Source organism: Herpailurus yagouaroundi, unplaced genomic scaffold (assembly GCF_014898765.1).
Source record: "Herpailurus yagouaroundi ecotype Mexico unplaced genomic scaffold, PumYag 162, whole genome shotgun sequence".
NCBI classification, from domain to species: Eukaryota; Metazoa; Chordata; class Mammalia; order Carnivora; family Felidae; genus Herpailurus; species Herpailurus yagouaroundi.
This window is the reverse complement of record NW_024412403.1, coordinates 42,253,967-42,272,285: the sequence shown is the minus strand read 5'-3', so window position 1 is coordinate 42,272,285 and position 18,319 is coordinate 42,253,967. Positions and strand designations below refer to the sequence as shown.

Below are 18,319 nucleotides of genomic sequence, written 5' to 3'. Positions count from 1 at the left end.
TAATCCCTCTTGAGAGGGTGTTTGAACACCACCCCATGTTACTGACTTGTGTGGCCTTGGGCAAGTGACTTGTTTCTTTTGGCATTTAAGTGCATCCTAGGAAAAATGGACAAGGTTACATTAGCCTACCACAAATAATTAACTTCATAATTTTTCTGAACTACATCAGCAAGCACATCCCAGCTATTAGGAACTTCATGTATGCTTTCCATTATCATAAACATTTGGCAGAAACTTTGTTGGAGGCCAATGTGAAATGAGACCAGTAACAGAGAGAGCTTCCAACCAGTTAAAATTACCAACAAAATATACTTGTAGCCTAATGGAATCACACTGTTTTAAAATAAAATCCTATCAGTTTGTCTGTTGTCCTTTTCTCAAACTTAAACTCAGGATCATCTCAGAAACTGTTAGTATTGTAGCCATTATAGTATAAAATTTTAAGTCTGTGCTTGGTTCCCATTTACTCTCAGCTTTTAATTATTATTATTTATTTTGAAGTTTTCAAAAACATTAATTAAAATGTAAGTCAAAGCTCAAGTAGAAATCAAACAATGATTGATTCTGTGTTGTGTGAACATACCAGGACAGCCTTCATGAACTTATTTTTAAAAACTTAATTGACTAAAAAGCAGTATCTCCTTATGAAGTCTTTTCTTTTAATATACCTTCCTCCAACATGAAGGACTTTTAATGCTTCATTTAGAAACATCCTTTCTTTGCTCGTCTGTTTCCTGGCTAGGAGGGAGAACAGCAGGGCTGTGACTTGCATGTGTCAGTCAGTGGTGCCCAAGCCTTTCCTTTGAAATGAGAACAGGATTCCAGACTGAATAAATCAACTTTCTCCCTCTCTGCCCGAGAAAGTAACATCTGAATTAGCCACAGTGTAAAATAACCAAGGATAATTAATTATATGCTTTGAGTCAACCCTCATTCACTTCCAATTCAAGTACACAGACATCTTCTTTTAATGGAGTTACAAAGAAAATTACATGATGCTCATCGTCTTAAATTGCTTGAAGGTTTTGCCATTATCTACTATAACTTTTACAAAAATAACATTTCGTAAAATAAGCTAACTTCATGCACTGCCCTGTTTAGTTACCACTCACCTTCTGCTCCGTGTGTTATTCCATTTTATTCCTACCTATGTCTTAGAAAGAATCTGATTTCTCTTCATCCTGTTTGCTTATACACTGCAAATATCCTTACATTCTCTGACAAAAAACAAACCCAGGCAGAAGATGAGAAGAAATGGTAGGAGACATTACAGAGTTTCATTTTTTTTAATGAAATGCTGTTTTGAAGCATTTAAAACGGTTTAAAATGCCTTCCAAAGGTCTTAGCCCTTTCAAGGCTACATAAGTAAACCTCTCTTTCTGAAGAAAAATGTGTTAGAACATATTAAAGCAAGTTTTGAAAATATTATTTATATTTGGTAAATATATATTTGAAATATTATTTCATATTTGGTAAATGACCAAATTTTTTCATTGTTAAATTTTCTTCTAGTCTACTCCTGTTTTTGAGTTTATTTATTTTTAATGATGTACCTTTTAATAAAACCAATTTCTTTTACAAATGTAACAGTGATAGAACAATAATTATAGCGATCAGGAGAGAACACATAAAATATAAAGAAATCTAAAGTGTAAAAAAACATAAAGAGAACATTTGAGTCACTCATAATGACTGAATATGTTAATTGCTTAAGAAAAGTTATATCCTCATGATTGGAAGAAAATTAAGAGAATTTTATAAATATTTACATGTAAAAATTGAGAGTCTTTTATCAAAATCTATAAAAGTAATTGAAGTTCATTGATTTATACGTTGTGCTACAATTGAATTTAAATCCTCAACTGAATATCAGCACACCTAAAACATGAAACAAAAATCTTTAACATTGTGCTAATATGGAGATATATTTATATTATACTAGATGCGAACTAAGCTGGCTTCAACAAAGCAACATTTTCCAATGAACATTAGGGTTATATGATGCAGCAATTAGGAGTAGCTCCAAGGAGCCAGTTGACCTGGGTTCAAATCCCATCTGTTTCACTTAGTAACTGTGACCTAGGACCAGTGATTTAAACTCTAGATTTAGTTGACTCTTATGTAAAGTGGTATTACTAATAAAGTCGATTTCATCGTTTTTTGGATATTAAATGAGTCCACACTTTATATTGTTTTCAGTGTTGTTAAATGACCTTAGAGTGCCTTTCTTTGTAGCACTGTGCTCGTCTGGAGAATGTACCTTTAATACATTGGGATTAAAGGTATCCAGGAGATGGGGCCGAGGGCGAACCTAGGAATTTAAGTGTGTTTAGGTATCTTCTGCCAGTGTTCATCATATTAGAAAATTCTGAATCAAACCATAAAAGACTCTTAAATACAGAGAACAAACTGAGGGTTGATAGGGGTGGGGTGGGGGTGACGAGGTGGGCTAAATGGATGACGGGTACTGGGGAGGGCACTTGTTGAGATGAGTACTGTGTGTCATATGTAAGAAATAAATCACTGGGTTCCACTCCTGAAGCTAAGACTACACTGTATGTTAACCAACTTGAGAAAAAAAATGATAATAATAATAATAATAAAAGAAAGAAGATGTGACACAGAGAGAAATATTACTCAGCCACTAAAAAGAATGAGCTCTTGCCAACTGCCACAACATGGATGACCTACAGAGTATTATGCTGAGTGAAGTAAGTCAGCCATAGAAGATGAATACCATATGATTCACTTATAGGTAGAATCTAAAAACAAAACAAACAAGCAAACAAAAAAATGAGAAACAGAATCATACAGAGAACAAACTGGTGGTTGCCAGAGCAGTGGAAGACGACCAAAATAGGTGAAAGGGAGTAAGAGGTACAAACTTCCAGCTATGAAATAAATAATTCACAGGGATGAAAAGCATAGCATAGGGAATATAGTAATACTGTAATAATGTTTTCTGGTAACATCTGAGGACTATACTTACTGTGGTGAGCACAGAGTAATGTATGGAATTACTGAATCACTGTGTCAGACACCTGAAACTAATATAATATTGTATGTCAACTATGCTTCAATAAAATAATAAATGAGAAGAAATAATAAAACATATGCCACAGGGAAAAAAAGAAAAAAGAAAATTCCTGAGTCACAACAACTTCCCAAACTTCCATCTCAAATCCTGAATCCTGAGGTAGACACAAGAAACAAAACTGCCTGGTATATATCCTGATACATATACTTACAGTAATTTCTTCCTGCTACCACATTCACCTCAGGCAGAAGAACTCTGACATAGAGAAGAGGGGTGCAAGAAACAGGTTACCCAGTTGTCCAATGAGTCCTCACTCTTAGGACCTGACTTTTAGAGTGTGGTAGGTCTCATAACGTCCACATGACCAAAGCAGCAAATATTACTTAATTCCTGACCTCTGCAGTTCTTTCTACTATACTTTCCCCTAAATAATAATTTCAGCAAATGAAGGGATATATCAAGAAACCAGATGCTATTTCTTGAAAAGCAAGGGCACCATTTTACCTAACTGACCCTAAATGAGAACAGGAATTAATTACATAATAAAAGCCGTATCACATTTTACTTGATACATTCCCCAAAATGTATTTTATGAGATAATGGTGCATCAAGGATGCTTACAAAAATTACTAAAATAAAAGTCTTCAGAGGGGTATTTTCTTCAGAAAATAAAATATCTTTTCTGTAGAACACTCAGAGTTGTTACCTGAGTAACACTGATGTGCCTAATGAAAGTGAACGTGTGAGGGAGAATACTGAATGCAGTATTTCCCAAAAGTATTTGGCCTGGGATTCCCCATTTTTTTCCAACTGTAACTCTGAAGGATTAATGTTCTCTACAATACCTGTTTTGGGAAATTTAGCCTTAGATAAAAAGTTACTTAAAAACAGAGAGAATTTTGTTACACTTTTTCACTTTTGACAATTATAATTTTGGAGATGCACCTACTCTAAGAATATTATAATACTAACAAAAATTAAGATAAAGCAAAGAACAGTCTCCTTATTAATGCTGAAAAAAATTTAAATTTTAATCAATTTCTAAAAGATATTTTAATAATTTAGAATTCCTCAGTTCCATCCAAATCTTGAAATTATCAAAAGCCTAAGAGTTGGTTTCCATTCAATCAGTATTCTTAATGACTCTTTGGAATTTTAACATGGAATGAGGCATTTTGTTCATGACATTATCTTAACTCCCAAGGTGGGAAAGTCATGTTGTCTTCTTTGAAGATAGAATTCCAATTCTGCTTTTTTTTTTTTTTTTTTAACATTTTATTTATTTTTGAGAGAGACAGAGTGTGAGCAGGGGAGGGCTAGACAGAGAGGGAGACACAGAATCTGAAGCAGGCTCCAGGCTCTGAGCTGTCAGCACAGAGCCCGACGTGGGGCTCGAACCCACAAACCAAGAGATCATGACCTGAGCCGAAGTCACACGCTTAACCAATGGAGCCGCCCAGGCGCCCCCCAATTCTGCTTTTATTCATTAATTCAATAAGTATTTCTTGAGATCTTAGTATGCCACACATGGATATATGCATTAGGGATCTAACAGCAAAAAGACTTATATTGGTTTTGCTCTCATCATTTTTATCCGACTTGGAGACACAAACATTAATAAATTTTTTTCAGAAATCACTTAATTGTAATAAGTACTGGTAAGCAAAGGTGCATGTGAGGATGAATTTTATGTGTCAACTTGAATGGACCAAGGGATGTCAGACATCTGGTTAAACATCGTTTCTGGGGGTGTTTGTGGGGGTATTTCCAGAAGAGATAAATGAACCTTTGGATTGGGGGACTAAGTAAGGCAGAGAGCCCTCCCCAGTGTGGGTGGGCATCATCCAACCCACTGAGGGCCCATAAGAGCCAAATGAATTCCCTCTATCTTCCTGGCTGCTTGAACTGAGAGATGGATCTTCTCTTGTTCTTGGACTAGATCTTACACAGCTGGCTCACCTGGTTTTCAGGCCTCTGGACTCAGACTGGAATTTATCCCACCAGCTTTCCTGGGTCTCCAGTTTATAAATTACAGATTGTGGGACTTCTCAGCTCAAGTCATGATCTCACAGTCCGTGAGTTCGAGCCCCATGTCGAGCTCTGTGCTGACAGCTCGGAGCCTGGAGCCTGCTTCGGATTCTGTGTCTCCCTCTCTCTGACCCTCCCCCGTTCATGCTCTGTCTCTCTCTGTCTCAAAAATAAATAAACATTAAAATAAATAAATAAATAAATAAATAAATAAATAAATAAAAACAGGCATAAACTAGAAGAATATTTAAGAAATGAATATGTCTCTTATTGGTTTTGCTTCTCCAGATAACCCTCACTAATACAGTGCAGATAAGTGTTAATATGGACATTTATAAGAAAGAGATCTCATCTACTTAAGAAACTTAAGTGGGGCGCCTGGGTGGCGCAGTCGGTTAAGCGTCCGACTTCAGCCAGGTCACGATCTCGCGGTCCATGAGTTCGAGCCCCGCGTCAGGCTCTGGGCTGATGGCTCGGAGCCTGGAGCCTGTTTCCGATTCTGTGTCTCCCTCTCTCTCTGTCCCTCGCCCGTTCATGCTCTGTCTCTCTCTGTCCCAAAAATAAATAAACGTTGAAAAAAAAAAAGAAAAAAAAAAGAAATTTAAGTAATAAGTAAACCACGACTAAAAGATAAGTAGGATTTCATTGAGAAAGGGATAGGGTTGATGTGGAATTGATGAGGAAGGGAACATAAAACAGGGCTGACATCTGTGGGCATAGAGAATGGTGTATCAAGCCACAAACGTGTATTTTCAGGACTTGAAACATAATGGAATTTTCTCTGCTGGGATTCAAACTTGCTTGCGACAGATGACCCCTTTATTCCTTCCATCTTCTCCCTATGAGAATGAGAATGTCTATTCTATGCCAGTCCCACCATTGTATTTTGGAAACAGATGACTTATTTTTTAGTTTCACAGGTACACAGATGAAGAAGATTTTGCTTCTAGATACATCATATCCAGAATCTCACTCATACTTGGTTTAAATGATGAAATGTTAAATTTCTGGAGTCTATGATATTTAAATGAGGTTTCAACTTAGAGCGGATGCTAGAACGAACTAAGATTTTTGAGAACACTGGAATGGGGTGAATGTATTTTGCATGTGGGATGGATGTAAATTTGGGGGCCACAAGAAAGACTACTGAGTCCCCCCAAATTAATAGCATCCCCCTTCCATTAGTATTAATACATACTGGAACTTCAGAATGTAACCTTCTTTGGAAATAGGGTCTAGGCAGATGTAATTATTTAAGATGAGGGATTGTCTTAATATTGGATAAGGTGGGCCCAATCTAATGAGTGATGTCCTTACAACCTGCCTATGAGAGGAAACACTCACAGGAAAGAAGGCCAGGTGAAGACCAAGGCAGAAATTGGCAGTGACACAGCTATAAGCTAAGGAATGCGAAAAATTGCAAGCAAATGCCTGAAGCTAGGAAGAGGCAATTAAAGAGTCTTCCCTAGAATTTTCAGAGGGAGCAGGGCCCTGCCAATACATTGATTTCACACTGCTAGTCTCAAGAACTGGTGAGAGAATATTTTCTGTTGTTTTAAGTTGCCCAATTTGTAGTTACAGCAGCTCTAGGAATTAATTCAGCTTCTCACCAGGTAAATACCCGGAGATATTTTTGTTTGTATCAGTCACTATACATACTGATCACAGAGGTCTGCAAAGAGTCAGAGTTGATCTTCCTAGTTAGGTAGGCTAGGTATATATAAATATGACAGTTTCTTCTGAGGCTAGTTATACTACTACTTGAGTTCTTTCCAGTGGAAAACTAAAATTGTAACTTTGTAACACCGCATATTTTATGTTTTACCTCTGGATAAAGGTATTCAATAAGGTAAACAAATAATATCAATAGTTATATTAAGGACAATACTATATCTATTATACTATAGCTAAAATAATGCTATCTATAATATTAAATATTATAGACAATGTTATAATAAATGTGTGTCTATGTATATGTCAGTGCCTGTATGTTTGAAAGTTAGAGGTCATACAACTCTCTAAATAACAACTTAAAAATATAAAATGACTGAAAATGATTTGCAAGGAACAATGTAAATATAATATACCAGAGTTATGAATAAATCAATACCTTATGCCTGTAGGTTAAATAATTATTTCCTGGGTGTATAAATTTTCTCAAATAGCATGTGTAAGTTAATTTTGTCAAACATCCATTTATTTAAAAAAATATTTATTTTGATCATTATCATATACAAATCCTGGGCTACGCGCATGCAGGTTAGTGGGAAAGAAATGATCCACACAATTTAAAACTACATATAAAATAATAATTCTATGTAGGCAGTGGTCATGCAGCAGAACAAATAGCTGTATTTTCAATCCAGTGGTCAGGACACAGCTCTCTGTGCAGATTACTTTTAACTGAATGCTGAAGTATTAAAAGGAGCAGCACATACAAAAAAAAAAAAAAAAAGCAAGAGGCAGCATTATGATGGAAAACACTGCACGCGTAAACATAGCCTAAGCGATGGATTACATTTCTAAACACATCAAGGGGAAAGAAGACGCAAATGCTAAAATAATAAAATCAAATAATTCTAAAATGATGAAATGTATACCATCATTAGCAGAGTTTCTCACAGGAGTGTCCTTATAGCCTTTTGAAGACTGAGTCTGAAAACAAACACCATAACTGGCTTCATGTGCTAGCTCATCATCCACTAGCAAACCTTACTGGAAATTAAATGGCATGTTGAGAAGAAGAGCACACTCAACCAGCAAGCCGATGTCCTTTGTTGGAGTAAAACTCCACAGAAAGAAATGTGCAAAGAATGGATGACAGCAGGACACGTAAGCAGCTGCTATGTACTCAGCAACAGAAGGACAGCCTCAAAGATTTCAGTGGAATTGCTGTGGAGGCCCATAGAGTCCTAACAGGGAACAATGGGAAACAGCAGCCCTTCCTAAATCAGCCTGGTGTGGAAGTCAGCACAGAGGGAGATTTTGACTGCATGCAAAACAAAAGGGCAAAGAAAAAAGTAATATTATATTCTGTCAATAGTGCCTGCAGCACAATCTGAAAGATGTTATTTCCTTGTTTCTTGGAGCTTTAAGTCAATCTTATACATACAAAGTGATCAGAAACAGTATTTTCTAAGTCCACATAGAAAACAGAATTTTATTAATTCCAGTACAGAACTTCCTCAATTTATGATTGAGTTACATCCCAATTAACCTATTATCAGTTGAAAATATCATATAAGTCTAAATGCATTTAATACACCTAAACTACGAACCATCGTAGTACCATGCCTCAAACATGCTCAGAACACTTACACTAGCCTCTAACTGGGCAAGAATTATCTAACACAAAGCCTACTTTATAATGAAGGGTTGAACATTTTATACAATTCATTGAATACTGTACTGAAAATGAAAAGCACAGTGGTTGTATGGGCACAGAATTCCTGTCAGTGTATCAGAGGTTCACCCTCGTGAACCAGTTAACCGAGAGCTGGCTTTACTGCTACCACTGTCCAACATCATGAAAGAGTATCGTACTATATTGCTACCCCAGAAATAGATAAAAATTCAAACTGTGAAGTACAGTTTCTACTAAATGTATATCAGTGTAACCATCATGAAGCCAAAGAATTGTAAGTTGAATCATCGTAAGTCAGGGACCTTCTGCACTTGAAATCCAAGATTTGCTTAAGTACCTATTATGCCCCAAGAATTTTTCTAGCTACTTGGCATCATTGATAAAACAAACAAATATATCTGTTTCAACTTTCATTCTAGTCAGACAGACAGACAATAAATCTAATGGTCAAAATTATTACGTTGACATAAAGTGATAATTACCCTGGAAAAAATGAGTGGAATAAAGGGGATTAGGAAGTTCTTTGCAGCAGTTGCATATAGTAGTATTAAAGGCCACTATACTTGATATTTATTCAACATTTGGAGGTTAGCCAAGGTAGTATGTGAAGCAACTGCTAGAGCAAAGGCCAGGGATGGACAGGCCTACAAGCAACAAAAAGGTGGCCATGGCAGCAGAAGAGTCGGTGACCTTGAGAAGAGGAAAGGAGAAAGGTGAAAGTGGTAACTGGTACCAGTTATGGATATTTTCAGACTTCCTCCCATAGGATAGATTGATTTGCTCTGGATACCCCTACTATTTTACCAATGAATTTCTATAAAAGCAGAAAAATAGTAGAACAACAAAATCAGCGGTCAACATTTGCTATTAGATTTTTGTTTGGGTGCTCAGCAAGACTCTGGGCTTGAATGTCATGCATTGACAAGAAGCTCACATTGAATATATCTAAGAATATACTTAGAGGATTAGATCATGAGTTTTATTTATGGTAGTGATGGATAAAGTTTTTCTGTAAAGAGTCAGATAGTGGGGCGCCTGGGTGGCACAGTCGGTTAAGCGTCCGACTTCAGCCAGGTCACGATCTCGCGGTCCGTGAGTTCAAGCCCCGCGTCGGGTTCTGGGCTGATGGCTCAGAGCCTGGAGCCTGTTTCCAATTCTGTGTCTCCCTCTCTCTCTGTCCCTCGCCCGTTCATGCTCTGTCTCTCTCTGTCCCAAAAATAAATAAACGTTGAAAAAAAAAAAGAGTCAGATAGTAAATATCTTAGGCTTTATTAGCCACATTGTAGTATGAAAGCAGCCATGAAAAATGTGAAAATAAATTGATGGGTCTCTGTGCTTCAGTGAAATTGTATTTATAAAAACAGGTGGCAGCCAGAATTGAGCCTGCTGACCATAGTTTGCCATGCCGTAACATAAGCAAAGTCTCAATAAAACAGAACAACTAAGGGCAGACATCTCACTTTTGTGGCTGTAGTATAAAAGACAAGGGTGAAGCAAGAATATCAAAATGTCAAATGTTAAAAAAAAAACTATTGTTGATAATGAAATCTATAATCATATATGTGATGATATGCTACCATATATTTCTTTCTTAATATAAATTATACCCAAACCTAATTTAAAAGGCATAGGCTAAGCTTTGCGCAGTGGCAGTACTGTAGCCAATGAGGTTTATCCGATGCGCGATTATTGCTAATTAAAAGGCATAGGCTATATATAAGAATTTCCTAATATCTGAATATTTCATAAAAGTTCTTTTAGATAAACATTTGCTATGTAATGGAATTCTTTGTTAAATTTGTGATCTAGACCTTCTTTTATAGCTTAATTGTTTGAATCATTTGAATCACAGAAAGCATTTCTTCCCCATAATAATGACATTAGAAGATTATAAGGCAAGTTCACGATTATGTTTCTTTAATTATGTATTTGAACTACTAAACAACTCTACTGGGTTTGAAGAACTGGTTTAAGTAAATTTCTCTGGGAAAATGTCTTGTAAATATAAATTATAAAAATAAAATAGTGACAACTCTCCCCTTTCCTATCATCATCTTCATACCCCATGCCGTATTAATAGTTCAGGCAATGAAACAATCCAGCTCAACTCAAGTTATTGACTGAAGTTTAAAAACATGCTTTCCCTTGGGGTGCCTGGGTAGCTCAGTCAGTTAAGCATCTGACTTTTGATTTCAGGTCAGGTCATGATCTCACAGGTGGGACTGAGCCCCACATTCAGCTCTGAGCTGACAGCATGGAGCCTGCTTGGGATTCCCTCCCTCCTTCTCTCTCTGTCCCTGCCCCCCCTCAAAATAAATAAACTTAAAAAAATGCTTTCCCTACAGTAAAACCTCAATTTTAGTGCAGAATTGAGATCTCTTATCAGTTCTGCTGGGTTTTGAAACCTCCAGCTCTACTGGCCGTTAACAAATAAGGGACATTATAAAACGGATATTCACACTTTGAAAGATGGTCTAAGAATATTAAATGCTGACAATACATTAGTCTTTCAAAAAGTTTTGCTTTACTTAAACAGAGTTGATGCTATTTAAACAGGAAATTTTAAACTGAGCAAAAAATTTCAGGATTCACTATACATACAATTGTAAATAAATTTATCAATTATATAGCCTCTCTTATTATTTAGAGTGAATGTAGCAAGGAAATAATATTAACCACAAAACTAAATATATAAAATTATTCTCTCTTTGATCAGTGCGGAGAACAGTGATTTAGCAAATATTATCTGCTGACACTGACTTTTTAATAAGCAAAACAAATTCCAAGGTATGTTTCCAAAACTTTTGAGTAAGAGCTTAAAGGACTTCACACCGTTATTAAGTCCAGGGTCTAAATGTGAATTAAAGAGATTACTTTTGTGTGGAGAGACATGAATTCAAAAGATTAAAAGAAAAGTTGCAAATATTGTTTGTCATTTTCTAGTGTCATTCTCCATCAAATTGTAAGGATCAACTTTCAAAGCAAATGGCTATAATTCATATTATTTATAAGCACTCTAATTAAGAAGGTTGAACATTCTTTTGTTTTATGGGATATTTCCCCCACTCAAATTTCTAGTATATTTAGAATATGGAAAAGAAACAGGTATTTCAACCCTACAGTGTAAGACCATGAGTTGCCCATATCATGTGCTTTTGCTACTGCAAAAAGAAAAAGAAAAAAAAAAAGAAAGAAGCTCATCCTATTTTCGTCTACTTCAAATAAACTCACTACAAACTGTAATTTCAAATCTGATTTTCTTGAAAATTTTATAAGTTACTTTATTTGAATTTATTGATCAACATGCAAGGTTTTGTAAGAATTAGAATTTTGGAGAAGTTAGTAGTCTTTTAGCTATGAAATACCATCAAGCAAACAGAAGGAAAACAAATAGAATTATACCTTTTAAAAATAATTTTCCAAAAGAAACATATTTAGCAATAGCAACTGAATTATTGTCAAATCTTATTTTCTTAGTATTGAGTATATTTTTACCATAAACTTCCCTATTAATTGACTAAATTTGGTGTTTAAGCCAAATTCATGAAATGAAGTTGGTGTCTTAGAGTATTTAGACACCTACGCAACTCCCTAAATTGATCCTACTTATCTAAAATAATAATTTAAAGTTTACATTTTTGCAAGAAATTGACAATTGATATCCAACTTCCTTTGTGAGTATAGCTTTCTAATAAACACATGCATACACTTCACAGTTTAAGCTATAAATCTTATCTACATAGAAACTAAGAGAAGAGAGGAGTGTTCTAACAATTAAAGGCTGCCCTAAGCCAGGCATACTTTTGAGAACTTTTATTTTAAAAGAAAGTGTAAATTTGAGTTGGGGAGAAGGGCATGGCATGGGTGTGAATTGTATGTAGCTTTCAATTTTGTAAATCCTTTCTTTTCAAAGAAAACCTCCAGAGTCACTCAAATATTAAGTGTATTATATCTGTCCCAGTCATGTACTTGAGGGATTTAATCCCTAAAGTGAGGTATAGTTAGTCAGTGGAAAAAAGAAAAAAGGAATAAAACACTATAGCATATAATTTACAGTTATTAACAGGGAAAACTTTGCTTTTTTTTTTTTTAATGTAAACCTATAACTCCTGCTGGGATCAGAAGTATCATTTGCAGGACTCTTTTAACCAGTGTTTCATCTCTCCACTTGTCAATGCATAAATCTTTTTCTATTGCTTGGGATAACTAAATGACATCTGGCAATGGGGAATGACTAAGTTGGGGGTGGGGAGAAGTCAACTAAGTTTAAATGTCTTCTGTAAACTATTTTGATGTTTTATACTATCACCTTAAATGAATATGTATATATATATAGATATAGATATTTATGTGTATGGATATATATGGATATTTATATATATGGATATATATATATATATCCATAAGTATATCCTACAAACTACATTGTACCTGCTATTGACATCTATTAAGGTAAAAGCATGGCAAACTTGAACAATATTTGTAAAATATGAGTAGACCAAAAGTTCAATGTTACCTAGTTATGAGGGACTATGAAAAAATATCCATTTGTTTTTAATACTGAAGGAGCAGCTGGCGAACATGATGTGAATTTTTTTTAATCAAATATATTTTGCATCTTTATTCCACTTGAGGGTTTTCTTTTTTAACACAAATAACCAAAAATATAAAATGTTCTCTCTTGCTCTGGAATTTAGTCTAGCATATATATGTTTAAATATGGTCCAAACCAGTACTGGAATTCAACATTTCTAAAAGAATTCAATGAAACATTAATTATCATTGTTCTTGGCAAGCATATGTGGAAATTTGGAAATGGTGTACTGTATGAGAAATATATGGGATTGCATTTACTCTGCAAATATTTCATATTTCTTTTTAAAAGAACTGTTCCTCTAGCTATGGCATATTTTGCTCTATAATTTATTATTCCTGAATAGAAGATCTATAGAAACTAAGACTCAAAGTATAATCTCTGATTTTCTTTCCCTTAGGCTGCCTATGCCATAATTATTTTTATACATATCCATATACTCCATTTCAGAAGACAAAACAAAACGCTGTCATTAATAATGAACATAGGTAATATATTTAAATGGAGATAACCTAAGATACTTGGAATGACACAATGTCCCAATATATTTTTCTATTAAATAGAAAAAATGGCTAAAATGTTCATCAATTTGAATTTTTTTCATCCACATACAACAATATGATGGAATAAAGCAAGGTGTGTCAATGGACTAATTTACTCTGTATAAGACAAATTGACAAAAAGGTAAATTGTTATTAAAATAAAAATGGTATTTGAGTATTATTGTGAATTACATTTGATTGTTTAATATATTTATCTTTATAATTACGGGAGAGTTGAAAGAGCATGGGCTCAGTAATCAGATTGATTTGTGTTTAAATCAGAGTTGTACCCTTTGCTGATTATATTACCTTGGAGAAATTATTTAATGTCTCTGAATTATGGTTCTAACTCTATTAATTAGATTTATATCACCTACCTTCAGGGCTGAGATATTATGAAAAACATATCTAACACATAATCTGCCTTCATAAATTTCAGTCACCTTTCTCATATATCATTTTTAATGTTTATATATGATAAACTAATTTGGCCTAGAATTGTTACTGTGATTGAAACATTTATCACTTTCTATAGGTTATTATATTAGTCTCCCTCTTTGAAAAAATAACCATAATCTATTTGGAAAGTAAAAAAAAAAATGCTGAAAAGAAGTGTATTCCTACAAGTTCTGAATCAACAGGGTTTGTTTTTATCTTTTCTTGTTTTTCCTGTTTGTGAAAAATAAAAACAAACAAACAAAAAACCCCCAATAGTTTGACAAGACTATGCAAGGGAAATTCAGTATGCCCCAGCAGTTTGACAGTCAAGTTTATTTTTAAAACTAAGAAAGTTGATTGATTTATCCCAAACCAAAGTTATGGATATTGAACTTCTGAAGACCTTGAAGTTTTCAAGAGCAAAATCATTATACATGACTATTTAAATGCTTAGAGCTAAGGCTGAGCTTTTTGTTTCATTGTCCCAAACAACTAATTCTACATCCAATGCTTCTCATAATTCCATGAAAGATTGTTGCTAATATTTGCTAACTGCAGCCTCATGAGAAGGGCTGTCGAGCTTACCTGGAGTAACATGAGTCATCCTTGTGGTCAAATTCGCAGTCTCATAGAAAGATATCACTAAGCATTCACCGGGAAAATTTTTACCATTATATTCAGTTGAGGCTTCACATAGAAGTGGTAATAGAGACAAACACTGCAGGGGAAAATGGTAGTATTTTTATACCCAGAAGTCATCCTAAGAAAGAGGGTAACAGAAAAAAAGCCTGAGAAACAGGCAATGATGAGATGGTTTTGCACCTTTGAAGCAAATTCTGATGTAGTTAGTACATCCAGCTTGTTGAACTCACGGGAACCTCCAGCTTCATTTAAGTATTAGGTCAGTACTGGGGCACCTGGGTGGCTCAGTCAGTTAAGCATCTGACTCTTAATTTCGGGTCAGGTCATGATCTCACTGTTCCTGAGATCAAGTCCTGCGTTGGGCTATGAACTGACAGAAGAGGGTCTGCTTGAGATTCTCTCTCTCCTTCTCTCTCTCTGCCCCTTCCCTGCTTGCTCGCACTCTCTCTCAAAATAAATAAATAAACTTTAAAAAAAAAAGTATTAGGTCAATTAGGTCAGTACAGGATATTTGTAGCAGCAATACGAACAGAAGGTAACTGAGACTAGAGTTTTGAATACCTGCTTGAGGAATTTGGTATTCTCTGAAAAACTCTGAGGACTTAAGGAAGCAGACTAGAAGAACACATTAGGGAAATTAATTTTGTAGTTCTTCATAGGGTAAGGGTGGGTAGACATGAGGCACAAAAACAGAACAAAACAACCGAGACCAATCAAAACCAAACAAAAACCAAAACAACAATTAGTAATACCTTGGTAATACACGTGAGAATTACTGGAGCCCTAAAACAGTGTGGAAAATATGCAGATTGACCAATAAATACAAAGGGAAGAATCAACAGAGCAAATGTGAGGGTGGTTAAGTCAGGAAAGTTTCCATGGTTCTAGGCAAGGAAGAAAGGAGCATTTGTTAATGGAGAATAGTAGCTCAGGGGAGCTGATTTTGTAGGGAAGATGCTGGCTTTGGTTTTGGATAATAGTAATCAACTTTCTTAGTTTTGAAATGAAATTGACTGTATTCAGAAATATAATACTAGAAATATGGAGCTTCAACTAAAAGACATTAAAAACTGGAAATTGTTGGTAATATTGGACAGTTAAGAATGGACTATAATGAACAATGTTGATTGCAATACCAGCACTCATCCTCATCTTTTCTAAAACAACCTTAAGTACCCATAATCCATCCTCCACCCCCCCCCCCCACCCCACCCTTGTGAACACAGCCTTTAGAGGAAGCTGACTGCACCACAGTTTCAGGGATGGAGGAGTGATTGTTTCAGGACAGTCAATGGCTAAGCAATGAGCACGTGACTTGATTCTACTCAGTAAGATATGATATAACGTCTGCTGAGAGAAGTCTGGAAAAGAAAAAATATATCCCCTCTTTTAAGAGAAAACCTAGGAATAAAATCTCTTTTCTGGATACAATGCCTGGAATTGCCACAACCAAATTACTACCAGCCCCCAGTGATGAAACTGCAGGGATTATGGCAGACCAAAGAAAGACGCCGAGTCCATTACGATATTTTTGATTTCTAATAACAATACATCCTGAAACACATCCTACCTCTGCACTTCTTACCAAGTAAAGTTAGATACATTTTCCTGATTTGTTTCTGCTGGTTCAACTAGGGGTATCTATTATTCTACCGAAATGCAATTCCCACTACTGAAGATACTTTAAAGATTTTCCATGTCAAAGGGCCAAAGGGAAATAAAAATGGGAAAAAAATAGTGACAATGGAAGTTCATGTTTTAAATTGGGAAAAACAGTCATGTAGACCTTATTGTGGAGATTAGAATAGGGTGATAAATAATAGAACTGTAGAAAGACAGACTTTCTAGAATGAGTCTGGTGAACAACAGAGCATTTGCTTCAGAGAGATCAGGGAAGATGAGGATTGAGAATGAAGGTCATTAATTTGGAGCCTGGAAATTTCATGTTGTGAACTCCACGAACATCATTTCCACACAGTACCCACACACACAAAACCGGGGCAAGGATTTTATGATGAAAAAGTGCAGACAATATATGTTGCAATTAATTCAGGAAATGATTAGATTTCCTTATTAGTTTAGATTAAGGAAAGGAAATAAATAGGGTAAAACTTGAGAAGATATATTGAGGAAGTATTTTTGTTTCTGTTTTGTTTTAATTAGGAAGGCATAGGTGTGCTCAAGTAAAAAGGCGTGATTTAAAGCCAGGCACCATAAACAATTGGCACCTGACATAAAAGAACTGAAAATTACTTCAAGCATCTGTGTTCCCCAAGGCTCCTTACATTAGCACAGTCTTTACTTTCAGTCTCTGTAAGCAACCTCATCCACTCTCTTGGTTTTTAGCTGTACCTGTTATTGATGAATTTCACAAATCATATCTTTAGCAATGACACTTAGACTCAAATTTCAAGTTGGCTTAATAGTTCTACCTGGATGTCCCACAATGCCTCTGAGTACAAACTGCCCCAAACTGAACTCATTACTTTTTTCACAGCCCTGTGTTTTCCCCACATGTCTTATTTCCTATCAGAAAATTGGGTCACCTCGATTTCTCTCTCCCTTAGGTAACCTATTTCCATGAATTTCATATCCTATGTACTTTTGGGGTCTGTTACTTTCTTCAGCTTTACAAAACTGGTTCAGGAAGAGGCCATCACTACTTCTTGAATTGACAACTATAATAGCCTCTACGTTTATATCTCAAACTCCATCGCCAAGATCTATCTATGTCAATTGTTTGTTTTAAGACATTCAAAACTAAACCTTCACACACATACCAAAGAGCACCTCCCTAGACACACATTGACAAAAAGTTTCTAGGATGATATGTTAGATACTATGTTACCTGTCTCCTACCTGATCTCAGATAATTCAGATAATACTTTCCATCTCTGCCGGCACCCTTGTGTTTCAGCAATACCAAAATGTTTGCCACCTTGCTTACATCTGACTTATCTCTTACCCTCAGAACTTTGTCATGATATTTTGTCTGATTTCAGATTCATTTACCCATTTCACCTTTACTGTGTCTAATTATCTCCTAATAATTCTTCAAATTCCACCTTAAATTTATTTGCTCTTTAAAGTTATCTTCTATCCCCACAGGTTGGGGTGAGTCTGTAGCAATTTTAGAGGAGGATGTCTGTTCATCTCTATAGCCTTGAAAAAATTTTCTTGACTTGACTTCTTCCTATTGTTTATCTCCTAAACAGGGAGCAGTTTGGGAAAAATAACTGGACTTGGTTACATTTGCAATTATCCTCAGTGTCTAGAAAAGTACTGGTGCAGATATTCAACAGATACTATTGAATGGCGCTGAATATTTTTATTATACACATATATAAAGAGTTGTGTAGATCCATATTGTGGAGATTAGAAAAGGACCAAGGGTAATAAATCACAGAGCTGTAGAAAGGCAGACTTTCTAGAATGAGTCTGGTGAATAATTGAGCACTTGCTTCAGAGAGATCAGGAAAGATGAGAATTGAGAAAGAAGGTCATTAGTTTGGAACCTGGAAGTTTCATGTTGTGAAATCTAAGAACATCATTTCCACACGGTACCACAAACAAAAAAATGGGGCAAGGATTTTATGAAAAGGTACAGACTATACATACATATCTCTGTAGATATGAAAAAGATTATATATATACACACACACACACACACACAC

At 35.4% G+C, this 18,319-nt stretch overlaps 1 protein-coding gene and 1 pseudogene across 2 annotated transcripts in view; one reads left to right on the top strand and one right to left on the bottom strand.

Moving 5' to 3' along the window:
* EPHA3 (EPH receptor A3) overlaps window positions 1-18,319 on the bottom strand; it is a 360,676-nt gene that overhangs the window by 203,959 nt on the left and 138,398 nt on the right. The gene's annotated exons all lie outside the window — the stretch shown is intronic.
* LOC121036587 (uncharacterized) lies at window positions 10,065-10,217 on the top strand (annotated as a pseudogene).